The sequence below is a fragment of the Melospiza georgiana genome, chromosome 2, assembly GCF_028018845.1.
Source record: "Melospiza georgiana isolate bMelGeo1 chromosome 2, bMelGeo1.pri, whole genome shotgun sequence".
Classification (NCBI taxonomy): domain Eukaryota; kingdom Metazoa; phylum Chordata; class Aves; order Passeriformes; family Passerellidae; genus Melospiza; species Melospiza georgiana.
Genome location: NC_080431.1, coordinates 52,375,520 through 52,402,641, shown reverse-complemented (window position 1 = coordinate 52,402,641; position 27,122 = coordinate 52,375,520). Strand labels below are relative to the sequence as shown.

Here is a 27,122-nt window from a genome sequence, read left to right as displayed (position 1 = left end):
TTGCCTGAAAATATGTAGAGAAGACCAGTGAGGGATTTCTGTTGTTCTTGCACATGAAAGTAGGCAGCAGCTACAAATCAGCGAACTGTTGCTTTTGTAAGAAGAATTGGCAGAATCTTTCATGCTGTTGCTGGATAAAAAATTCTACTGCTTCTGTTCCTCAGAGTGAGTCTTATCTTTCTGTCTGATTATCTTGCAAAAAATGAGCAGTGAAATAATTATCCATGCTGATATTTACATTTCATCTCTCTGCTTGAAAATTACCAGCTCACAGAAGGGAACAGAGGGAGTCCAGGACTCCTTGGGTGGGCTGATCCTTTGGAGAAGCAAATGTCTGCTCTTCAGCTGGGACACATGGGTGCTCCCTACTGGTGACCATTGATGCATAGTGGGTGTAGACAATTCTATAGCTGATTTTCTTTGCCTTCACCGGGAATCATGTGGTTGGTACCAGTAGCACAGCTGCTGTGGAAAGCTCAGGAAAAACTCTGTGGAAAGAAAAGAGACAAGACTTTTTTTAATATGGGCTCTTAATTATCTTTAAGAGCTGTGCCTGTGTGGCAGTCCTGTGTGAAACGGTGTTTCTTGTTGCAGAATGCAAAGTTGCCAATAGTGCCACCAAAATACTCAATAGAGCATGTACTAATGATGGTGATTATGCAGAACAGAGATCAGACCAAGTGCCTTTGGACACATGAACTTTCTTCCTATTTTTCCTTTTCTTTTTTTTTTCTCCTTTGTGTCTTTCCTTGGTCTACTGAGCCTGCTTCTTTCTACTGCTGCATCTTCTTCCTTTTTGCTTTGTTAAGCACATCAGGTTTAATAAATGCATTATGCTCAGGGTCACTGTGTGAGAATCACCAGGAAAATTTACAGAGACTCTGGGACTAATTGTGATTAGGTGTTATATGTATCCTTACAAGGATGTACATCCATAATTTCACACCTGTAACAGAACTGCCATGTTCAGCATTTCTGAACATTAAAGAAATAATGCACTTAAGGATACCCTTGATTTTTCATGTGGTTTCCCAGCTCATGTCACTGTTCTGCTGCAAGCTAAAGGCAAAATACTCCTTAAATGCACATAAGGATACTTGTGGTTTCCTAAATAATTTATTTTTTCTGATACTGGCAGTTGTTCATACTCAGTACATTGTGTTTGTTTTTTCATTGCAAATGATTGTAGCAAAATTACTATTTGAAAATTTTGGGATTTTTTTTGAACTAATTTTGAACTCACATGTAGAAGTTCTTTAAGAATCTATACAGTATTATATACCTTAAATGTAATGTATTATAAATTACCATAACATCATTGTTATCACCCACAACATGTCTCAAGTGATGCACAGCTTCAGAAGGACTGGCTCATGGGCTCATTTCTAAGGAGAAATTTTGCACAATATATATATATTTTCATTTTATATGCTTAAGTCATATACTTTTAATGACTTTAAAAATATATTATCTTTTTTATCAGATCTTGGATTCTGAACTTGAAGCAGTTCTTCAAGATTATATGCTTCTTGAAACTGGGAAAGTATCTGCAATAAATAGGTACGTGTAATGGATACATTCATGCTTTGTGTTGGATGGTTTGGACTGTGTGAGTTTTGTTGACAGTTTAATGCTGAGCTCTTACAGCTCTTGATAAATCTCAGCCTCTGTGAACGGGACGCTGTGATGGATCTTTGTAGGCTGAATTTTCAATAACACATGGTTATTGTAGGACAGAAATTTGGAAGGTTATGACGTTCACAGTTGCTCAGAGATTAATGTTTAGCCAAACCTGCAAACTTGAGAGTGAACAAAAAGGTGAGTCTCAACAAGCAAGTAAGAGGTTTTGAAGGTAAAATCAGTGAGAGGAAGTGGCTCTTATTTGATCCCTTCCTACCTGAGTCTGTGCTTCACCCGGCTTTACAGCTGTGTTTCCTTTGGGACTTTTTTGCAACTGTTGAAGGTAGTAAATGTATGAATATAACTAAATATGGGAAGGAAATGAAGGTTGAAAACTTGGATACATTGACGTTCCTGGAGATTTTCTTCTTAGGTGTTTCAGTGATGCTCACATCTTACTTCAATCATTTACAGAAAATATTCAGGCAATTTCAGAAATACATTCTTGCATATAACAAAGCAATTTCCAGGTGATTTCTTTTTTAAAAGTCAGATCACACTTTATGGTTCTTGAAGCTCTACTGAACTCCTAGCAATGGAGAAAGTTGAATGAGAGAAGATTTAGAAGTTCTTATTCTTTCAAAAGAGTTCATAGACCTAGGCATTTTTTTTGAGATTCAGTTCAGTTGGAAGGAGTGAAAGGTTTCTTGAATACTGGATGTAACAGCTGGACTTACCTTGATCTGTGTGAGAAACTTTGAAGAGGTTTAAAAATGGGGAGAGGTTAAATGCTTATGCATGAAATTCACAAAAATGCATTTTTGCACTAAGTTGCTTATTCTGTAAGAATTTGAATGCAACATATCTTCATAGCATGCTTCACCTGTAGGTCCCAAGATATTTAGCAAAAGCTGGAGAAGAATGGTGGTCTCCAATTTATGCATGGGGTCAGGTACCTTCCTGGATCACCTAATGTCCTACTGCTGGAGTTCCTGGATGTTCAGACCTGTGTCCAGGCCTGTCAGAGGATCCCATGGGATGTCTAGTCATCCTTTCAGAGTGTGTGCAAAAGATCAATGTTTCAGATGTTTATGTTTTACTGGTATTTCTCATATCTATTGGTGGGCCCTTACTGCTCCCTTTTGTGATACATTTCTTCACTCTCATTTCTTCTGCTTTGTTTTCTGCTTTGCTTTCTTATTTTGCTTTCCTGTGTTTTCTCCCCTTCTAAATTCATTTGCAGTCTCTAGAGATATTAGCTGTAGCGAGGCCTTACACAAGGAGGAGTTTCAGGAAAAAAAATCGTAGCGGAATGAGCTTTCCTTTTACTGCCTCTCTAGAGAGCCTGCTGTAAAAGGCAACTTGCTGTCATTCCTGTAAATTTTCTTTTGCAGCCAGCTCTGCTGGGTGTCCCCTTTGTGCCCTGTGAACATCTGTGTTGCAGCTTACGTCTGAACCCAACTGGAGAGCAAATGTGTGAACCTGCTTCTTATTTTGAGCAGGAAGCTGCTGCTATTAGTAAGGCACGTGGCCCTGCTTCACCTGTGACTTCTTCATCCCCAGCTGGGAGAGAGCCAGCTGTCTGGATTCTCCCCTCCTGCCAGCCATGCCCTTGTCCCTGGGGTAGCAAGTTTACCTACTTCCCTCCAGACACTGTCCAGTGCCTGTCGTTTTGCAGCATTCATTTTCTCCCTGAATTTTCCCCAAGGTGTCATGCAGGAAGGAAGAAAGCAGTGAGCACTGCAGGACTTTGTGACATAGCTTACTTTCTGCTGCTCCTGAAAACATCTCCTTGCATGCACACAGTCATGCAGGCACCACCTTTCTGCATAAGCAAGAAATCCTTAATCCTTGAAGTATTTGGGCTCCAGGGATGCTGGAGCAGAAGAGAAACCTTTCATTTGCTACGCTGTGCATAGGGGTTCCAGGAAACGTTGACAATGTTTCTCCTCCAATTTTGGACACAGCACAAGACAGCTCACTGAGTATAAATTAGGAACTTAACTTCAAACAGACTTGCTTTAGCCAACTTTTTACTTTAAAAAGGGGAAAAAAAAAAGGGGTGAAGTAAAGGAAGCAACAGTGCTGCCCAGTTTGCAAAAGTGCTATCCCACCTGGGTGTGTTCAGGAGTGTTTGAAGTGTATAGGTGGTGAGCTGAGTCTCTGTGGCATATGTGTGTCTCCAAGGGAAAAAGGAAATCTGTTGTGTCAAGTTGGCTTCAGCTTATGCTCCAAGGGCTGTTGTGACAAGCCTGGAAGGTGCAGGAACTTTTGTGAAAGATCAGGTGTGATAGCAGAGAGCGACTGTAACACTTGGGGGGAGGAAGCTGGAGTATTTCAGCTCAGGCTAAGTCGGCAGCCGTCAGCAGGCAAGGGAACACAGCTGATTTAGCAAGAGCATGCACCAATTCAACAGCTTTCCTCAGATATTTGGGTTGGACCAACTCAAAATTAGCAAATTCCTGGCTGACATTGCTGAAAAGGCTACTGGACAACTTTGTTTTCCTTGTCATTAAATGAGCTCCCTTGCGGTAGAAGGGTATGTGAGTTTCAGAGCTTTTCAAGCCAGGTTAGAAAAAGTTGGCCCCTTTCTTTCCAAAACTATCCATCAAGGCCGTCCCAATGCACCCCAGACATCTCTGGGTGTGTGAATCCTGTGCAGGCAATGGTCTCCCCTGTTCATTTTGTGAATGCATTTGTTATGGAGAGAAGGAGAGGAGGGCTGGTCTGGCTGATTGTATGGCTGTAAGTGCTGAACAGCAAAAAATTTTAAACAAAAAAATCTGGTCCTCTTTAAACATTGGCGGACAGATATCCATCTTCCATCTGTGGCAGCCTGTGCCAAACAGCAGAAGAACTGCAGAGTTAGTGTTCTGAAACCTCAGAGGAATAACTGGCACGCTCCAACTTTTATTTTTTTAAACTTCACACAAATCTGAAACGTTAAACACAGAAAGTGAAGTTAAATGTGACAAGTAGGCAGAAAGTGGGAAGTTCAGCTGGAAGGGCTGTGCATGGAGCAAAGCCCTGGCACAGGGCATGGAGCCCCTCAGCGCTGCTGCGTGGGCGTTGCTGTCGAGTGGCAGCAGGCAGCGGTCACCCATTGTGGAGGCTGTCCTTTGGCTGTCCCCTCCCCTAGGGGCCAGGGAGGTGGCTGGGAGTCTTGAAGGACTGTATGGCTCACAAGCCCCTTCCAGAGGTGCAGAGTGACTTACACCATGTTGAGATGTGACACTTGGGAGGGGGACGCTGAATACGTACTCTATACCAACTAAGCAAATTAGTTTTCTTTAAAGAAAAAGAAGGCATTCTGATCAAACAAAGAACTTTCAGATACCAACTGTCAGGAAATAGTCTGAATTCTGTACTGAGCTTTCTTAAAAACACAAATATTTTACCTCTTTGGAAACACTTTCAAACTGACTTTTTGCTTAGTAGTGTTACCAGGAAAAAGTAATGCATGGATCTTCTATTCTGTAACCAGTAGGGAAGTAGTACTTCTGTCTTATCCAACCATGATTTGATAGAAAAGTTTCTCTGGACACACTGCTGGCTTATGTTCAGCTGGCTGGTACCCAGCACCCCCAGGTCCTTTTACACCAGGCAGCTTTCCAAACCATTTTTTCCAAAGCCTGTAGCATGGGGCTGTTGTGACACAAGAGCAGGACCCAGGACCTGGCCTTGTTGAACCTCATACAATTGTTCTTGGCCCATCAATCCAGCCTGTCCAGATCCCTCTGCAGGGCCTTCCTGCCCTCCAGCAGATCACCATTCCCACCCAACTTAGTGTCCTCTGCAAAGAGACTGAGGGTGCACTTGATCCCCTTATCCAGACCATTGATAATGATATTAAGCAGAACTGTTTAATCAATTAGACTGAGATATTTGGTCTGTTCTTGTTCTTACTTGAGACTGCATCCAAGAAGGACTGTTTTCAGTGAGCTTGAATCAGTCTCATGGAGCAGCTGGGAAATAAAGCAGGATTGTGCATCAGCCATTATGAACTAGGCAGTAGCAATTTGCTTTGGTTAGAGAAAGTGTCAGCTTTTAGCAGTTCCCTGTTAATATTTAATTTGCTTCCCCATCTAGGTACGCTGTGTTTTTAGTAATATGCACCTCTGCTGTGTTGTCCCTTCTATCAATCAAAGTTATTTTGCTTTTCTGACTTGGCATGATGTTGCATCTCTTTGTCTCCTTTGGCAGAGCTAGGAAAATGTGTGTTTATGATAGGTGATTGCAAGGACACCACTTTGGTACCTGGGAGCAACTTTTCTCCTAATTCACTGGAGTGGTGGTGGCCGAGTCCCGCTGCTAAACATGCCATATGCTACCCAGTAACACATGGTGCTAATAATTGGGGATGTCAGTAATGGGTGACACAATTGTCAGACTTAAAAAATAAAGCACTAATAAGGAGCTTTGAAATAGTCTTGTTTAAGATTGGCTGCTGTTTGTAACATCATGAATTCTGAACAGGAGTTTAATTCCAAGTGCAAGAAAAAGAAGGAAAATGAAGGCATTTCTGCTTAAATGGATTAATGAGTTTGAGTATGGAAGAAAGCAGCATTCCCCTATGGGAGTGTGCTTTGTCCATGTTACATTTCCCACCTAGCTGTCTGTCAACTGCATGGATCATTTCAGTAGACCTCCCAAACCTCCCCTGCAGAGTCACTGCCTGTCACTACATCCTCTGCAAGCATGGGGTGTAGATGGTAAATGTCCAAGTGGGATTTTTAGCTCGAACACTCAAGAAAGCAATACCAACAATGAAGAAAATTGATACAAGCTTGAGGAAAATGTTTCCAAATTGGAGAGGCAGGTGCACACTTTTGTGGTGCTTTCTGTGTAGATACTAATGATGCCTCCCATGCATCCCAATGTGTATCCCTATTCACTGGGCAAGGGTTGGATCTGGAATCCTACCCACACAGAAAGCGTATGGTAGCCAAATGTAGCTGCACATGAACAAAGTGTCCTTATTTTGTCAAGATAAAATACCCAGCACAGAGTATCATAAATTGATCCCTGGAGGACAGACCTAGAATATAAACTGTAGTACTTTGAATATATGTGTGTTACAATCACATTGAACGCTGTGCAGCAATTTGTATTGTATTACAGCTGACAAAGTATTTTACCTCCTAATAACTAACTACTGTAAATAATGTTGATATTTCCCCCATATTTATAATTACATTAATTGCTTTGTGTATTAATAACAGTTAAGTGTCAGAGCCCAAGCCGTAGCTGCCAGTAATCCACAAGCAACTTGTTTGCATATTCAAACTACAAAATGATGAGTAATTGGCCTTTTTGCTAGTGCATATCACAGCTCAAATTTTACACAGAAAAGCCCACTGTTACCTAAATATTGCCATGTTCAATATAAAATCTAGTGCTAATAGAATGTCTTCCAGAAATGAAGAGAAACCCTCTAGATAGATCAGAAGACATCCAATGAAAAGTAAAAGAATGGTTTACTTTAGCTAGAAATTGTGACTTACTTCCAAATAAAGCTAAGTTTTGAAAAAAGATGTTTCCTGCTGTTGAAAGTAGCATTTTTCAGAGCCAAAGCTGGAACATCCATATGCAGTGCAATGTTTTTGTTTTGTAACGTGAGATAATTGGGCTAACGGAGTGTCACAAAGAAGCATTTGAGGATTGACTAAATTTTTCAAACAGAAGCTATTTTTTGGGAAAGTTTCCAGAGAAATAATTGTTCTGCTTTGCTATCTTGCGGACTTAAGCATTTTTATTCTTAGAGACAGAGCAAATAGAGATTTCAGCTAAATCTTGCTAAAACTTCAGTTGAAGAAAGAAACTTCTTCAGCTTCTAGGAAGTTTTTTTGAGTTTTTTTGTTTGTTTGCTTGTTTGTTTACTTCACTTCTGTTTTCTTTGTAGTTATGGTGCTTTATTTGTGTTGAAATCCTTGTTGGAGGCCAGCATTTAATACAGTTGATGGTTTTGAAATTTTGCAAACCACTAGCATTTGTGAGGGCAACAGAGTGAAGAATCAGTTCCAACTTAATATTGCAGATGTACACTGAATTATCCAGGGAAGAGCAAAGGTTGATTAAATTCACAAAATAAGGTGATTCATAGTTTTCTAAATATGTCACTCAGCCTAAAATTAACTCAATTATTTACCAGTCACACACATGCTAATGAATCCTGACAATCTCAATTGACCTGCTCCAATGAACTTGCTGTCACCTAATATTATTTCCTCTGTATTTTCAGTGAAAAGAGTGATTGTAGCATTTTTCACATGCAAAACAAAAAAATGCTTGAGGTTTATATTATTTTTTAATACTTGCAATTGCAGGGCACTAGTAAATTAATTACATTTAATTAGAGGCACTTCTTTTTTGTAAGAGTGTTTCCTAAAGTTTAATCCCACAGAGATTTTATATGTGATAGTGATGAAAGTGGCTGCTTCTAAGGCACCATCAATGATACAATTTGAGAAATAAAGTTGAGCTTATCTTTTCATGGAAAATGTGACAAATTTATAGAACTTTAAGACTAATATGGTAAATAAGATTTATTATTATTGCTAAAATTAGAATCACCTTGGAACGCCATTTTTAGCTGTGTTACTATAGCTATAAGAAATTTGTAAGTTAGCCAAAATAATACATGAGTTTATCTATTTTCCTACTAAATACAAAAATATACAATTTAAATAAAAATGCGTACTTGTACTTGAGTTGTGTGTCAATCTCCAAAAGGCTGCCTTGGATTATGAAATGCTATCTCTCTTTCCCTTTCCAACGTTTTTGCCTCAAAGCTTTACAGAATCCTGGATGAAAATCAACATTGATCCATAAAATAGACATCACTGTAGCATCCACATGGGTAGGGCACAGCAGCTGAAAAGATTTCTGGCCTGAGGTTATTTCTGTCAGGAAAATGGAGATAGATAAAGATATAGATATATAATATTTAAAGCTGCTGGGCAATGGTAGGCTGTTTGCAGACAGCTGCATGTTCAGCCTCTTTTGCTAGAATGGTTAAGTGGCTAATTAAGTGGACAAGTCAGGTCTCAGCATACCCTCAGGGAGGAGACTGCTGTGTCTCAGCCTCCTGTGAAAGTTTTGGGAGAGATGGGTTTGAAGCTGCAGCAATCTCATTGTGAGTTGTGATGCTGGCTGTGATGTGGGGCTGCTAGAACCCATTTTACAGGATTTTGCTCAGTGGCTGCCAACCACAGAGAGACATAAAAAGTTTAAAAAAACCCTAAAAATTTCTGAAAACTGAAACTAAAGCATCATATTTAATTGAATTTCTTTCTGGGTAGTTCCAAATGGTCAATTAATTTGTTTAGAATGCTGTGTGCTTGATGATTTTGGTTTTTTTTTCTTAAATACTTTCCATGATTTTCATACTTGGTTTATTCTGTGACATCAGCTATGGTGACCAAACAGTTGTTTCTGTGGCAACAAATTGCAGTGTTACAAGCATGCTTATATGAATCAGGTAAGAAAAACAGATCAACTATAAATGGAGAAAATTTGCTTGCAAAAATAAACCAGAAATATTTGGTGAAAGTTTTCTGAAGAATGGCTTGGAAATCTAAAAATGATTTTAACATAGGTGAGTCTTTAGTTCGTACAAAAATTCCAGCATGGTTTTCTAGTGAAGCAGAAGGGGATCTGTCCACATCTGGTGACAGCAGCCACATGGAGAATGCTTAAAGTAGATAAGTAACTTCATAAGAAGTGTGAATTAATTTAACTGCAATAAAAAAATATATAGCTTCTTGTTCGTCCTCCAAAGTATGACAGCCAGCATCACAGCTCATTGTGATTAAGGTCTATCTTGCTAATAAATTGCACCTTAAAAGGATCGTGAATGCTTCTGTTATGTCACAGACACAGTTCTGATTCCACAGGGGTGTAAGCCAGGAGCTCAACCACTGAAAATGGTGGAGCTGCATCAGGCTTCTGTAAATACAGGGAAAGGTGACTTGTGGTCTCTCTGTGTAAAAGGGCATCTATGTCCAAATTTAGGACCCCCCAAATTATATGTTATGTGGTCTGCTGTATTGTAATGGATTAAAATATATTTTGGGCTACATGGTAGTAATGCCAAAAAGACCCTGGATATATCCAGTGACAATATGAATTAATTCCATTCCCGTCATGACAACTCTCAGTGGGAATATTGTGCCTTGCCTGGGCTCAGACGTTATTTCCAATAAGTATGGAAATAATGGCTCACAGTGCTGCAAAGTGCTAGGAGATCTCCAGGGAAATCTCATCAGATTATGTGATAGGTTTGAAATTAATTTGTGTCCCAACTGTATTTACACAATGTACAGTTGTCTCTCTGATGGCTTGTAAGGAAAGGTAAATGCAACCATCCTAAATCAGTGCAGGGACTTGCTGCAATATGCTTTCTTCGTAGAGTATAGGTATTTTTCTGAGTTGTACAGAAAGTCCAGACAACTCAGGAAATGGTTATATAACTTACTTACGCTGCAGATTTATTGTTGTCTTGTTTGTCACCTCATTGTGCCACATTATCATCTTTCTTGCATTTCTCCTTGCCTCCAGCTCAGTAGACATGAATTTTCACATTGTCCTTTCGAAAATCTGAAAGGGGAAGAGCTGTTGAGAAATTCTTGCTTCTGCTGTGGGTATGACCCAGCTACAGATTCATCCATCGATATATACATACACCTGTCATTTCCAGGCTGATCTTTGGTGAAGACTTCTTTATGGCAGTTCTGGCCTCTTTGCAGGCTGGTTTGGGATTGTGCCAGGCTTTGCCTGGTCAGGTGTGCAGAACTGTGTCATGTTGGGCCAAAGGAGCAAGGGATTATCATCCATGGAAGAATGTACATAGCTTCACCATATTTATAAGTAGTGAATGTCTCAAGAAGCATATGACAAATTTGCAAGCCCATCCATCAGTTGAGTTTGTTGGATTGACCCTCATCTGGGAGCCATAAGCTAAAAGCTCAAACATGAATCCTTTCAAGATTTGAAGTGTGCAGAAAATATGTTGTCTAGTCAAGAAGTCTTTAAAGGACTAGGAGAGGAGTGGTCTTCTTCAGAGACCTGCTTCTACCCTCAAGTTTGATTAGAGGGCTGAGTGGTTTTGGAGGCCCAGGGCAAAAGGGAGGTTAACACCACGTGCAGTGTGCAAGAGCTGCGAGCCTGGACTAGATCTTTACTTTTTTTAAAACTCCGTGGCTTTTGACATTGCTTTTGAGAACATGGAAATAAAATGGACATAATACTGTGCATACTGCAGCTTCTCTCTCCTCTCACTGATTTAACTTTTTTATATCTGGCTTCCATATTTAGCTACAAGTCTTTCCCTCCTTCCTTTCCATTGTAAAAAGGTATTTTCTGCTCCAAAAGGTATTTTCTTTGTTCATTTTTAGAGTCTTTGGTTTTCTCAAAGATTCAGTGACACAGAGAAGAATCTCTAGGATCCTTTTTGTTGACTTTTCTTCCTTGCCTTGTCTTCTTCTTTGACTGTCTACAGACAGTCTTCGAGTTCTTTTTTCCTTATTTTGTGCTTGCATTTTCACTCTTAAGAGAACTTGGTTCTCCTCTTCTTTCCAATAGTCATCAGCTGTGGCAGGCAAAGGGTTGATCAGGCAACCTACTTTCTGTCTCTGCAGATTGGTTACATTGATGGAAACATTTGGTACAATGGTATAGGTTTGCTATAAACTCTAATTCGACTTAAAGCTTCTTTCTGCCCCTCCATTTTGATATGATCAGTGCATCAGCAGTCACATCTGGCACTGAAGTTTCAATGCAATAGATACCTGGCAGCCTTTCACTAATCATATAGAAGAGAAAACAACAGAAAATCAAAGTAATAATTTATTTCCTCTACTACTAATTCTTCCAGATACCAGTTGTCTTTATCACTTATAAAACACATCTGACTGCATATTAGAATCTCCTCCATTTTACCTGATATGTAACATTGCAACCTCCTTTGTTTCTATTTATTATTCATGGTAGATATATTTTATATTTAATTAGGCATTGTATTTTTCCCTTGCCCTGTATTTTACCCTCAAGTATTTGAGGAGGAGAAGGAACTGTAAAGTTCTTTGCTCTTCTTTAATTTGCTGATCCAAAGCACTTGGGATGGGGCATGCACCGTCAAAGAGCTGTTCACTAAATTCCGATCGATCAGTCACTGAGATGACCAAAAGTGAAACAGATTGCTGATATGCCTGCTGCTGACAGCACAAACACAAGATAGTGATGTTGCAGCAAGAGGGTCTGCGGAATCATTATGACTGGTACTGATGTATGAGATGGAAAGAAATCAGGGTGTTTCAATGTTGGGTTTGTAAGTGGCAGTCTAGAGAAAAACAGTGGTTTTCAATTGGATAGTTTGGGCCTTTTTAAACTGGATATGTCAAGAAATTAATAATTTGAGTACCTTTCTTAGTGCTTTCTGAAGCATTGAAAATACGAACCTGAACACTGTATGGTGCTTTAAAATTGTGTTTAGCATAGAGGTATTTATCTATTTGTCATGCAGAAGGAAAATTAATAATCTTCTTTGTGCACCAAAACTTTTATACTGAATGTTTTCTGAAATTTCATTATGTAGAAGCCCTATGGAAGCTGTGCTGTCCAAAACATTTTTCTTTTAATGTACTGTAATGTGTGCTTGTTCAAACAAAGAAATGCTTATCTGTTGAAAAGATAGCAGTGATAAATTACTTCAGCTTTCATGCTTACCTACTGTTTTCCATTTGGCATTAAATTCTTGTTGAATCCCAGAGGCAGATACATCTGAATTCAAAAAGCTACCTTCATGCCTTTTTTTTTTAGCCAGCCTCTGTGTCCTGATGATAAAAAATGGAAATTTAGTCACCTAAACCATCCTTCTTGTATAGATTAACTCCCACTAGATATGAAAAGGATTGCAATTTTTACAATTTTCTCTGAACTATATTGATTTTCAGAGGCTGTACAGGACCTCTACCTTTACTGTCACAACAACAGCACATTAGAAATCAACAGTTTAAATATCAATTTAATCCAAATAGCATGCAAATTGAGCTTCCTATACTTACCCTATCTCATTATGGAAAATGCTGCATATGCTCTGTTAATCCTTTTGAAAAATTATTGACTCCTGAATAACTTTCTTTTACTACTATAAATCATATCTTCATGGTATTTTTTTTTCCTGTCATTGACTTTAAAGTTCAAGGGTCTGTTTTAGTTTCATCAGAAAACAAATTTCACTCTATGCTTAACATGAAATATTCTGGGCTCGTGTTTTCCATTTTAATGGAAGTTCATCACTCTCCCCTGCCTTCTCCTCACTGAATAAGTGATACTTATGCAATGCACAAGTGGAGCATACAAAAACAGAAGAGTAACAAAACAGTTCAAGAAGCTAAAAGGTAACATGACGTAAGTTAGCTGTATTAGCATATCTGAATATGTAAGAAAAGGTAATTGTGAATTCTTGCCTCATTTGCCAATCTTTACCATGCATCAGTTGGTAGAATAATTGTTATTTCCAAAATACTAACATTGGCTTGTAAGCCGGAGATGCTGTCTGTCCTAGCTGACTCTTTAGATGTTTATCTTAATCTGCATTTTCACTGATCCATATTGCTTGCCCTCTGAAGGAGTGTAGGCATCTGCTTGTGAAAGAGGTGAAGTTTCTCACACTGCTTAAGGAGGAGAATTTCCTGCCCTGGGATGAACAAACAAGCACTTGACCAAACTCTTAACATCAATGTGTGACAGTTTCTATCTGATGATACATGTGCTAAAATAGAATAGTTTGGTGGGAAAGCACCTGCAAAAGTTGAACTGAAAAGTTGGTACTGGGCTACAAAAACCAAGATATGGAACATCTCCTTTTGTTAGGTAAAATTCTGCTAGGCTCAATAAACTACTCATTATTAGAATTATTATTAACATCACTACTATTATTATTTTTGGACTCCAGCTGGGTCCTCTGCATTCCTAAAAGGATTATTTTTAGTGTAAAATCCTACCAGGAAAGGTGCACTTTTAAATAATGAAAGTCAAGGACATTTAGTATCTTGCAGAGCTGGCTCTACAGCAAAGGCAATATTACTGTTACTTCAGGGCCATCAAAATTCAAGCCCTTCACATGTGGAAGTGCTGTCTGAAAAAATGATTTTGAAAATGCTGCTTCACATTAAAAGTAGCTGGAAAAAATTGTCCCCAGGATGGTATTATCTGTATGTAGCCAGCAGTTTAACAAAGAGCTCTTCCAGACATATTCCTGCTATTTTGAAACAAAATCTGCTTTCTGGAGTACATTAGCCTGCAGAGGAGAAGAAACAGGGAAGCTATTAATATGTTTTCCCATTTAACCACAAATGCTCCTAACTCTCACTGAGAATATGCATAGTTCTCTTTTGGCAAGCAAATGCCTGTTAAGAGCACTTTGCTGGATGCATTTCTGCTATTCTGTAATCTTGGTAGTCTGCACAAATGGGCACAATCCCCAGAAAAATGACAGCAGGTGTAGATTAATTAAATACAAGAACCACTCTGGCTTTTTTGGTAGAAGGGGAGAGCATGCAGCTCACCTCCTGCTAATGGCACGGTTGTCTTTCTTTGTAAATTATTCCAGCCCTGCAGTCCTTTGCTTTGGTGAGGGCAGGATTTTGGTGGTGGGAGTCATAATTAGTGGGATTTGGCCAGGGAATACCCTCTAAATTAGCAGAGCCAGAGTGCTGCAATTATTTCTTCCCAAAGGAAATATATATGTTTGTATATATGTATTTGATTTTGTTGATAGCATTTAGACTGGGTAATTTGAAATGTGAGTGAAGCAGGTAAGATGTATTTTGTGGAGTCTGAGATCATCCTTCTTGTGGAAAATCTTTCTGAAATTATTGCACGGTGAGTAGAATTCAATCCATGCTATAGATTAAAGAAGCTGCTGTTTAAAAATATTTTGATGAAGCACAGACACCATCGCATGTGTATGGTATGGTCGATTTCTTTATACTTGGAAAGTAATCCAAGCCTGTTAAAGACAAGTAAATAACCTCAATTTTTTCCTCTTCCCCTTCCCCTCTCTCTCTTTTTCTTTCCTCTGTATTGCCTGTATTGTAAAAATGCAAAAGTCTTTGGTGTCCCTTTATGCATAGCACTACTCAATGTGAAAGTTTTGTGATGATGAAATCATAAGAAGAAAGGAAGAAACCAATTTTGCTGTATTGTTATTACCATATTTAAAAAAAGTTAACCTTTGGAGACCAGAGTTTCAGTGGACTGATGATGTATCAGAGCAGTGGAGCAAGTGCTTCTTTGAGATAGTCATAGGGAAACAAAATATTCTGCCATCAGGCTCCTGCCCTCCTCCTCCCCCCATCCTTAATAGCAGCACAATGTTTACTGTTGTTAGTGGCCACCCGCTCCCCTTCAAATCCTCCTCATGCAAAACACAGTTGTTTCAGAACAGTCACTGTACATTTGGAAACAGAAAAACAACTCTTCAAACCCCCTCTGATTGTGTTGTATACAGCTCCACTGTATGCCATTTCTGCTGCTTGGAAGGCTGGTGGCTGCTTGGCAAGCTAAAGAAGAAGCTTCTTCCCAATAACAGTGTTTTTTCTTTTATCCCAGAGTGTGGTATTATTTTTCTAGTGGTATGATTAGGAAAGAAAATATATACAAAGCTTAAGAAATATTCCAGTGTATTTATAATACAGTATTATGATGGGAATTAAATAAAGTCACTCAAGTGGTTGAGTTCATTCAAGTACTTTGGGGGCTTTTAAAAAGAAATAATTGTTGCATAGAAAGTGTTGCCTGAATAGCAATTATTTGATTAAAAGAATACTGGCCCAGGTCTTGTGCTTGGCTTTCTATGAGCTTAACTATGCAATCATTTTTTATTGCCATTGTTGAACCTAGATGGGTTTAAATAGGGCTTCTCCCACATAGGTTCTTTAATGATACATTTAAGGAAGAGAGCACAAGTGAATTGAAATGAAATCCCGAACCCACATCTCAAGGAAGAGGGTGGGATGGGGTGTGAAAGGAGCCCTGGAGCTGTCGGGAACGGCAGGAGCAGCATTACACAGCAAGGAGACCAGAGAGCTGGAGTCTTTCTGAGGATGGGAAAACAACATTCTTCCTGCTGAGAGTCCTTTGCTTTCACTGGATGCAGATGACATTCTCTCTGAACCTACTGCTGCCTACAATAATACTTCCAAATGCAACTGGCACCCGTTCCCGCTGCCTACAAGCAGTTATAGAAAGCAAGCTGGGTTTCTAGGGTTTCTTAGACCCACCCTACCTAAGAAATACAATTTCTTAACTGTACATAAGGAGAATAAAAACAAGATAAATGGAAAAGTCATGCTAAATTCTTTGTAAAACTTGAAAAAACTTGTATTCTGTCAGTTGAAATCTGAAGTGCTGGGAAGGAATGACATGTTGCATTGTGGCAGATCTCAACAAGGATTGAGAAAGGGTGAGCCTGTAACACTCTAGGCAAAGCTTCATGCTCCTGGAAACATTCTTGTTTTGCAAAGTGAATAGGAGCTGATTGTTAAAGCATGTTTGCTGCTGATGGCAGGAAAAATGGCTAAAGTGCTAAAATGAATATAGTAGAAAGTAAGTTTTAGGAGGAATTCTGTCTGCAAAAGCCTTGTGCTATAAAATTTCTCTTGCCAAGAAAGGAACAAGGACTTGACAGATAAAGAAATAGCAACAAACAAGCACAGCTTTTCCAGAGGTGATGGAAATATGCTCAGAGCAATGATGCAAGCCCTTAGTGATGATGGGTGTGCTGCCCATATCTTTGCCTTCCAAAGAAGTGCAGAAATACTCACTGCATCCTTAATAGTCTGGAGAGACTTGGCAAGAATTGTCACTGAGTATTTATTTGAAATGTAGTTGCAGGGAAGTGTGAAGCAGATATTCATTTAATCTCAAGACTACAGAAAGATGTGAAAAAACCAGCCCAAACAACTCAGAGGTGCAATTATTTACCTTAAAGCATCTGATTTTTACAGGTTAAAAGAAAATAGATCTGTTTCTTGTCTATTGCTGTTGGAAATTTTGCAGAGTTTACATAGAAAGTATTCTGGTTTTCATTAAATAAATAGCTCTAAACAACTTACAACAGTATTCTGAAGGATTACCACAGTAGTCTATTCCTGTTGACATTAAGTGATAGTGTCTGAGAAGCTGCCACTGTAACTCTCTGTTATTAGTGTTCTGTCGTGTATTTGTATCAGGTCACTCCTGTACTTGGCATGTCCTGGAATGGTTGCAAGATTCTTGGTCTGAAAGGAAAATATGTGAAATTTCTGAGCTTTTTTCAGTAGTGATTGGGGAAAAGAAATCATTGTTTCAAGTTCCTTTCTGGTGTTCAGGAAGAAATGGATTGAAAAGACAAAAAGAAACTCAGTCTCCAGGAGCATGTCTGAAGACACCAGAGAAGGCCATGCTGATCTTTTAGTTTCACATCCAGTTTTCAAAACAGCTGGATAAATTCAGAAGTAAGGGATGTTTTTGTTACAATAAACATATAGTTCAAATAAAACTCTCAAAGTAAAAATTTAATAGATTATGCCTGCCCATCATCAATAGATGGTTCTATGAACAGGAAAAGATAATAAAGAAAAAAAAATAGTATGAGTACTATAACTTATATTGAAATTTCACCACCACAGGTCTGCATAAAATCAATATGTTTAAGCCATTCAGCTTCAGCTGTTAAGGATTTTAATGAGTCCATTTACTTTGTAGATATTCTGAGTTAGTACAAACTATTTCCTTTACATTCCTTTCATAAGCATAAGGGATTTGACATCCCTGGAGAAGATGTTGAATAAAGACAGGGTTTCTAGCAGAGAATCATCTGCCCATTTGCTTTGGACATCAGGCAATAAGGTCCTGATGGTTGTTATTAGATTACCCCTATTCAGAGTATTAATCAAGGTTAAAACTCGAGTTATTTTTTCATCTAGACACTGTGACTCGGTGGGAAATGGGTATGGTTATTCTGGGATAGGATTTGACCTAAATTTGTTTCTTGGTTAGATTTGCATACTGACCTCTTATTTTTGAGATCTCTTAACTATCTCTTCTATGGTCTGAAAAACTTGCTGACTCGATTAATGCTAGTAATTTAAATTTCAGTGTCTGACATTTCTTTGCTGATCTGTTTTGTCTGTATTGACAGCAGTCAATACTAGTGTCTCAGGAATTTCAGACTCTGTCTGGGAGAATGTTTTATCTGCAAGGAGAAGAGCAAGAATTTGGAGTGGTGGGAAGTGGCTGGAACTGGACTTTAGGCTTGTTAATAGAGTGAAGGAGGGAATGAGTTTGAATGATGTTGAGATGCAGCTGTTGTTTCATCTTCATCATCATTATGCTGTGCATGAAGAGTAGAAGAAGAGGTGGAGAGAGGGGTCCCTCAAAGGGAAAAAGAAACCAAGGGAAAAAGTAGAAAAGCATAGCATGGAGCAAGGTTGGGAGAACAGGTGGAACAAATGTGCCAAGAGTAGGATAAAAACACCAGAGAAAATGTGGTAAAGCCCCTTCCAAGCATTCTGAATCTCTGCTCAGCTCTTCAAGGCAGCTTTCTCCAGGCTAGCAATTACATCCAGCTGGTTTGAGGAGCTCGAGGTAGCAATGAAGATGCAATGGCAAAGACTTTAGCTTGGCTGTTCAGGGATCCCAGGAAAATATTTTGGATGTTGTCATGCTGATATCTGTATTACTTTGTTGTTACAACCCATACCAACCTGGAAAAGCAGACTAAGGCAGTGCAGTAATGTCTCAGCACTGCAAATGCACCTTTGTTCTCCTTTCCAGAGTGTTCCCCATTGCCCAAAGGCTTTTTATCCTCTGCTTCTTCTACCAGATAAAGGTCCTTGACAAAGTATGTAGCAAGGCAGACTTGCTGAAGCAGATTCTTGATCTGACATCAATCCAGCTTCAAATTTGCATATGAAAATGTAATAGGGTAATTTATCACCTTTATTCAGGTAAAGAGATAAAATTGCAGGCAGTTAACAACCTTCATTTGTATGTTGAAAGTTAGAGGGAAGTTAAGCAGTTAGATAGCAGCACCTTTCCTTTTCTGATGTGGATTACCCAGAGGGAGTAATCATCATTCATAGTTTTCCACTGGCAACTTTACCTGATACAGGCAGGTAAATTACAGAGCAGAGCATGGTGCTATGCTTTGGCTTTGATCCTTTCAATTGTAGCAGGTCTTCAGCAAGCACCCAGTATAACCCATGCAGGACTGTCAGCATAGCTTTTAAAAGTAACTAAGGGGTTAGAAAAGACTGTGCTCTATATGAGAGCAGACAATAAAGTGAGTGTGGAGGAGGCTTCATTAAGATTGTTTGACCTATGAGCAAAATAAAGAGGAGGACGAGGCAGGCTTTCATAGTGATTTACTTTCTATGCCCATGAATCATGGGTTTTTTTCCTCTGTTATTGTGATTGCATTTTTTTTCCTCAGCACTGCTCACCCTATCATTATGGGTAGAAAATGTAAAGGGATTGTGATATTTTCTCAGCAGAGATGAAAGGAACAGGACACTTCAAGGACATGCTATAAAAGTTGTTAGGACTTCAAGATGCTGTAGCTTCTTCATCTGAAAGCACTGTGTATGATCCGTATTGGATTAATGTGAGTCATGCTGAAGGATGCTGACTTTACCGTAAGCTATATTGATCTCACATATTTAGTTTTTAACTTAACAAATACATTAATTTCCCTATTTTTCCCCAGCATTTCTGGGTGAGTGCACTTTTGAGGCTGTAAACCCCATGGGAAGGAGCCAGGCAGTTCATGTTGGCAAAGAATCTGGCAAAAGACATTGCTTAAATATTTGCCAACAGCAACAGAAGCTTGTTTAAAAAATAACTGTGTGTTTCAGCTATTGTCTTGAGGGGCTTATTGGAAGAGAGCAAATAGAGGGACAAAATTTTGAAATTTTTATAAAGCTCTCAAAATATTAAGGAGTATTTGCAATATAGTACAAGTTAAATATATTTTAGTGTGGTTTGATGTGGCTTGGCTTTTTCTCTATTTTTGGTTGAGAGGAAGGGAAGAGAAAGCAGGAGGGGCTGTGTGCTGTGCAGTCAGTGAGAAACCTTGGAATTGGAAAGTAGAAAATGAAAAACAGCAGATGTGAAACAGTGGTTTCTGACTTCCTTCTTATGAAAGAAATGTATCAACTTAATAACATCATTTTAAACCCTCTTTTGGGCCATGGAAGTAAAGAAGATGGAAATAATTAGTAGCAGTCGAAACAAATCCACAACAAGTCATTTGTTCTTGGTGAAATGTTTCTCCATATTGTTTTGTGGTTTCTATCTGTCCAGAAAAAGTATTCCCCAGACATAAGGGAATACTTCTGACCTTGTATAAGATTTCCATGCAAGACTGTAATGTGGACATGGCTTTGTCACAAAGGACAAATGTTCCCCACAACGTGCAGCAGAGCTGTTTGCTGAATGAACAGAAAGATGGAAGCCCCAGTGATACATCACACTGCAGGCATAGTTTTATTCAAATATAGTAATTTTAATCCAATTATACCAGCAGGTCAGAAAACTGGTGGGCTTTCATACTGGTGATATTGTGTGAAATATTAGTTGAGCTGTGCAGCCAAATAACTAGAGAGGATTTATTTATGACACTTACTGGTGTTTTTCAGAACATCAAAGACCTAGCCAGCAGATTATGCAGCAGATGTATTACATGAAGTAGAATTGATTGTGATTTGCTGGATATTCGGGGATTTTGTAAAAAGGGAGAGCATAATTATTGAATAACTTCTACTACAGCTCTTACAGTTTTTTTGTTCTGTTTTGTTCCTCCCTCCCATACTAGTTACCTTGATCTGGTAGAATATGGATTTTCCCTTAATAGAAGCTCTTCTCTCGTGGAGAAGAATCATCGGCTCCTAATTAGCTCAGCACACTTAACATTGTGCTACCAAATATGTGGTCTGTCTAAAGGTAGATTGGTTTATCTCAAGGTTCATGTTTTTGAGCTGATGCAGCCTGAGTAGTGTTTTTCTTCAAGAGGAGCTCAGGCAGTAGGAGTGGTACAAATCTTCTCAAGCTGTGCAAGAGTGGCAGGAAACATGGGCTGTTATCAACAGAGCAAATGCGGGTCACTCGCAGGTGGGTTGAAGGATATTCATTTCCATTTTGTTAAAATATCTGCAGGCAGCTAGAAGCATTCTAATTTTTGCAGTGCTGTTTTGTTAACTGAAAGAACCTAAAGAGATTTTTACATATGAGCTACAGCATGAGCTCTCAGATTTTTTGAAGACAGCAGCTACAGCGGATGAAGTTTGTGAGGGATTGGGGTAGACATTATAGCACACTTAACCCATCATTGTTGCTTTTCCATGGTGTGCCAAGACATTACTATAAACATCAAGCACCTCCAAAGTGGATAAGCTTCTGTGCTGGAGTGTGAGGGTGGACACGACAGGTGAAGAAAATAAAGACAGAAAATAAATGTAGTTATTTGGTGTCTGCACCACATGCCAGCACCACTGCCATCCATAGGATCTCTCCCTTTTTTACCAGCAGCAGTGTTAGTTTTGTGGCATCCGAATACTACAGGACTTGAGAAGACTTGTGGCAGATTTCTGAGCAAGTCTCCAACTGAGAGTAGTTTTGTTTAGATCTTCCATGAAAAATCCACTAAACCAAAAGGCACCATTTGGGAGAAAAATTTTGTGATGTTCAGAGTGGTGGGCTCCCCACTGATAGCACTGAGTGCAGTAAGAGATACTGCTCTGTTATCTGACAGATTTAGTTCAGATTAAAGCATTACACAAGTGGGAAAACAGTCCTTTTTACTTAGAAAAGTTTGAAGAATTTCTGCTGGGAAGAGCACTGGGCTGGTAGGCCATTTTTGAAGTCCTTTTAGCCTAACAGGCCTTTCCAAACTCTGAAAAGCTTATGGCAAGGGGAAAGTTGAACAGCCTTTGCTGGGATGCTGCAACAGTTTCATGAGAAATGGAAGTGGGTCATTCTGGATGTAAAATTCAATTGAAACATTTTTTGTCAGCGTTGAGACATTTGAAGATCCCTCTGCAGAGGGTGTGACCGCTTCTTCTGCCATGACATCTGTTTGGAAGGAAGTGTAAAATTTCCTTTGTGATTCACACCAGAGCTACAGAGTTGGGAAATTCCCTCTCCTCTCATTATGTTTGGTGTCTCACCCTTGAGTGGAAAGGACTATGGTTTGCTAAAGGTGCAAGTGAAAATCTACTTTTAAAAAATATGTGAGGAATCAAATGGTAATTTCTCTTATTGTTGATGCTGGGAAATTTAGCTCTTATTGTGACACTATTAAGTTGTCTGAAAATTGTTTATTTATTAAAACACCATAGAAAGGACTGTTGTGAGGCATCCTTTCCAAAGTGGGCTAACGAGGAAGAAAACAGAAGGCAAAATGCAGGAATTTGTTTCAGAATCATGGATATTATATATTCAATATTACTGTTTATAATGGAAAAAACTGTTATTTTAAGCTACTGTTCAAAATCTTGTGGTTTGGACTAGTTAATTTTGTTTCCTGCTTGGGTTTGAACATTTCATGTCCCTTGGAAATTAGATGTTGTAACTAGTGTTCCCAGTAGTAGTGCATTAAGCTGCAAAGTGCTGGATTTCAAGCATATTAAGCATTAAGTACTCCTGAGTTTTTATTGTTGCCACATACCTTCTGATAGCCAGTCCCATAATCATATAATATGATGCCTCAAACTGATATGTTTATTGTTCTAAAAAGATTAATAGGCAGATGTTGACCCTGGCAGCCAGATAGAAGGGAAGATTTCCAAAGCATTAAATGTGATATTGAATTTGCTGCATTAAATGATCTATCTTTATTTTGGCTAGATTGCTTATCTGTTAATTGTGATCTGTAAGTCTAGTTATAAATTTTTTTTTAAAATACTGTCAGAAAGTCAAATCCTGTGTTTGCAGTCCTAGTGGGCAGAGGATAAGGCCAATCTCTTTTCTTATTGTGATATCCTGAACACTTCAAAATGCTTCTGCATCTATGCATTTTGAAGTGAATACTTCTGTAAAATCCAGGTCACTTCAATTGCTTTAAAACCCAATCTCAGAGGATTTTTGGTAATTTTGAGCACTGTATCCACTTCTGGGGCTCCCAGCATAAGAAGGAAATGGACCTGTTGGAGTGGTTCCAGAAGAGGGCCACAAAGATGATCAGAGGACTGGAGCACCTCTCTGGTGAAGGCAGGCAGAGAGAGTTGGGGTTTGTCAGTCTGGGGAAGAGAAGGCTCTGGAGAGACCTTCCAGCACCTTCCAGCAACCAAAGGGGTCCTGCAAGAGGGGTGGGGAGGGAGCTTTCACAGGGGCAGGTGAACAGGACAAGGAGTAATGACCTTGAACTGAAACATGGCAGGTTTAGATTAAATACTAGGATGAAATTCTTTACTCTGAGGGTGGTGAGACAATGGAACAGGTTGCCCAGGGAAGTTGTGGAAGCCCCATCCCTGGAAATGTTCCAGGCCCTGTTGGATGGGGCTTTGAGCAACCTGGTCCATTGGAAGGTGTCTCTGCCCACATCAGGGAGGTTGGAACTGAATGATCTGTAAGGGCCCTTCACACCCAAACTGTTCCTTGATATATGCCCACTGAGTTAGAAAAATTGGCTCCCTCAGGGCAGAGTTTCTTAGCACGGGCACAGTCTTGCAGCAAATCATCAGCCCAGTCTTTTTTATGAAGTGGAGCAGCCTCTGTCTCACACTTTGCAGCTCAGATAAGGGGTGGATGAAGCACAGGACAACCGCTGAGCACATAAGCATATCTTTAAAGGCATCTATTTTGAGGAATTACAGAAAATAGAGTCTGTTTGGAATAATCTAACCAAACTAGCATGTACTCAAGTTTATTTTCCATTGTCTGTGAAAGCAAGGAGATTAGTGTTTGCCCACAGAGGAATCACATTGGATCTGCCTTTTTAGTTGTTACAGGATATACAGCTGGGTAGGCATATCTGTAGGGATGAAATGAGAGAACTGTCTCTCGTTTGTTTTCTCCAGTCAAGCATAAATCTCTAATTTTAAGGGCATTCTACCCTTGGTTTAGATTTGTTTATTTTAGTTTTACAGTCTCCATTTAAAATCCATTTTAATGAGCTGTTTATGCAATGATAGTGTTTTTAATATATGTTTAGGTTTTGTGCAACTCCAAGTCAGGCAATGATGTGTAAAGAAGGCATGAATTAATAATATGGCAAAGGCCACTGGAATACCTCCAATGTAGCAGCCAAACAAGATTTTGGGGTGGATGCCTGTCTGCCCATTTGCTTGCCTCTGCCTCAGACCTGAGTTCAAGCTGCTGTTTCTCTCCTCAGGGGTGACTTTTCTTTTCTGGCCTTCTTGCATTTTGAAGCTGGTTAGGACACTCAGCCTGGTGCATGAGTGGTATCAACGTTGGTGTGGGTTTGAGTGTGAAATGCAGGTCAGGGAATGGAGGAATGCCAGGAAATCAGCATTTCTTCCCATATGCTATTGTTCTGCACTTAACTCATGCAGTATGGGTGAAGTGGAATGGTACCAGGACTCCAGTCAGCAAATCAAATCAGCTCTGCAGTAATCTTTACCCAAGGCCATAGGTGGCCAGCTTGGGAACCTCTGATAGTGTTGGAAAAGTGTTGCAAGCAAACCCAAATCCCAGAAGCATGTCCAGTAGGGAACATGGTGCAGGAATGTTAGCTGGGCAAAGACTTTCCAAATGCTGTGTTTGCCTGTGGCTTTTCTAATCGTGGCAGATCTGCATGGGACAGTTTGGTGACCCAAGCCTTGCATAGAGCAAGGTGTGACAGGGCCTTTTGATAGTCTTTATGTATGCCTACTTCCTGACCACTCATAAGAGGCTTCATAATTTGTCTCCAGACATACCTTGAATATAATAAGAAGAATAATTAAAACTCAAATAGCAATTTGGTGCTCTGACCATCTGGGATCCAGCCTGAGATGAGATGTAGTACAGGCCCTAAAGCTGTTAGTAAGGTAAGCTTTCTTCCTTTTTTTCTCTCTCTCTCTTTTTTTTTTTTTTTTTTTTTTTTTTTTTTGTAATTAATTTAAATGGCTTTTAAATGATTTTTAAATGAGTTCATACTCACAACAGCTTTGAAAATTTGTGTCTTGCCGGTGGGATCTGACTGCTGCTTCTACTGCTGTGCCTCAGTCTGATTCCCAGCTGGAAAAACTAAACCTCTGTATCAGCTGGGTGCGACCTCAGCACAGTGATAAAGGAAAGCGAATAAATAGTTGGAAGCTTTTCTAAACATCATTTAGAGAATCCCTTTTTTAATATATGAACCCCAGGGAGAAAGGAAAACAGGGAGGAAGAGGATATTACATTTGCTTTATTAGCATAAGTGTGTGATGGCTCTGTTACTTCCTTGAAAAGAGGATGATGAGAAGTATTGAGTGCATGAAGTTAAAGCTGATGGAAGTGTTTTATGGAGTATCACTTTCTAGCAAGGTTTTCTGTTCTCCTTTTCAGCCTGGAAGGACTTGATTGGGTTTTATTCTACTAAGGAAACCAACTACTCATTGAGTGTTAAGGGAGGAGCTGGAAGAATGGCAGAACCAGAGCAGTTAATTCTGGCCTCACCCTGGGGCTTCTGTCTCCCAAGCATAGCAGCAGAGTAAAGAGGAGTCACAACTGCACTGATTGTTTTCAAATAGTGTAAAATAGTGTCTCTGTGGCAGGGTGTGACACTCCAGTGATGCCATTTCTAGCCTCATTAAGCTTGTTATTAGGAGACAGATCTAATGGTATCAGGTGCAGTGGTACACTGATGCAAATAGGCAGCTTTCAGGGCCCAAGTTAAGCCACTGCACCCTGTCACCCTGGTGGCTGCTCATTTGGAGTTAGGAGGGCTTATGCTGGGGCTGTGTAACAAACACTGAGGGGGGTGATGTGTCTCATGCCTCCTTAGCTCTGGGGCAAGCTTCCTGTGGGTGTGGTGGAGGTAACACTTCCAAAAGCCTGTGCAGAGGGACTGATGAGAAGGAATTCCAACTAGCATCAAAGGGGAGAGGGAATCCTTCAGATGCCACACACTAGGTTAGGCAGAGGAAGGGAAAAGGGGTGGTTGTTTCCTTGAACAACCTCTTTTAAGTTACAGGTGAAGCTGAGGCAAAAGACTAACTCTCCTATCTGAATGTGGACATAGGTTTTTGGCCAGATGAGTAATCTAATACTGATTACACCATCCTTTTCTTTGTTAAAAAAATCTGTCTTTAATGAAGGAGAAGTGGCAGGAAAACATCCAGAGATTTTTAATTTTGCAGCCAACGCCACAAAGCAAAAAATCAGGTTTTGGTGACTCAGCTCTTAGCAGGATTGTCCCATGCTTTGGTGCAGCAATGACAGCAGAAGCAGTAGTTTTCAGAGATAAAGCAGTAGTTTTCAGAGGTAATGCTGAGCTGAGCCCTGATACACCCTTCAGGGCTGTCATCTTCAGGGCTGTTGGTCAGACAGTTTATATTTTCTGGTCTCAATATGCTTATGTTTTAGGGCTAAAGCAGCCAAAAGAAACTTTTTCATGGCCAACCAAATGGCCAAATGGTGCCTTTTTCTCTCAGAGACTCTTTTTTTTTTTTTTTTTTTTTTTTTTTTCCTGGCTGCTCTGTGCTTTACAGTCTCAATCTTCACTTGAAGATATGCATCATAGTGGGCAGCCTGGGGTTAACCTGAGCAATTGTGCCAGCTGTCTTTCAGTCCTGGCTTTACCAGTCTGATCTCAGCTGTCAGCATTTACAGTCCTTGCTGACAAGAGCTCTCAGGCCCAAGAACAAGTAACGTCACCAAAAAGGCACTTCAGCAGCTTGTATTTCAGTCCATCTTTAGCAAATGTCTTTTAAATTTCCTGTGGATCTTATAGGAGCCATATGAAATACCCTGGGAAGTTTTATCAAAGGAGGGATACCAAGATGCCAGTGGGAATTGCCACTGAGGGTTATGGAACCATCTTCCCAGCCCTTTTCAGCTCATTCCCAGGTTGTGAGCCAGGAAAATTCTTGCTTGTTTCAAGCCTATCCCAGATACCCAGATATTTTACCTGTGTCTGGGGGCTGCCTCATGGTAAGAGTAGAACTGCACAACTAAGTACAACTCAGGAGAGTGCAGGGCGGAGGGGGACCTGGCAGAACTAGACAGCTTAATTGTGAGACAATTCCCTTCTTCACCTGGACAGACAGGCAGTGCCTTCAGCTTGCATCTGAGGAGCTTCTTGTCAGACCTTAATTTGCATGTTTTCACTGTCCCACCTGATCCAGGGTATACATATATATATATATGTAAATAATTACAAATATATAAATGGCAAAAAACCTCATGAAAAAAATCAAAAATCACCACTACAAAAAGAGACTCAGTGGTAGGAAGGAGGAAAACTTGGTTGTAAGTGGGTTACATAGATGAGATACTTCAAATTTCTTGGGGCAAACAGATTATTTCCCCCCCTG

The 27,122-nt window shown here is 39.7% G+C and overlaps 1 protein-coding gene across 7 annotated transcripts in view; it reads left to right on the top strand.

Annotated features, from left to right (window-relative positions):
* The window catches only part of ENOX1 (ecto-NOX disulfide-thiol exchanger 1), a 356,767-nt gene that overhangs the window by 70,673 nt on the left and 258,972 nt on the right, over positions 1 to 27,122 (top strand). For all 7 annotated transcript variants that reach the window (XM_058045129.1, XM_058045130.1, XM_058045124.1 and 4 more), the window contains exon 2: positions 1,484 to 1,560. The gene's annotated coding sequence lies outside the window, so the exon portion shown is untranslated. The remainder of the gene's footprint in view (positions 1 to 1,483; positions 1,561 to 27,122) is intronic.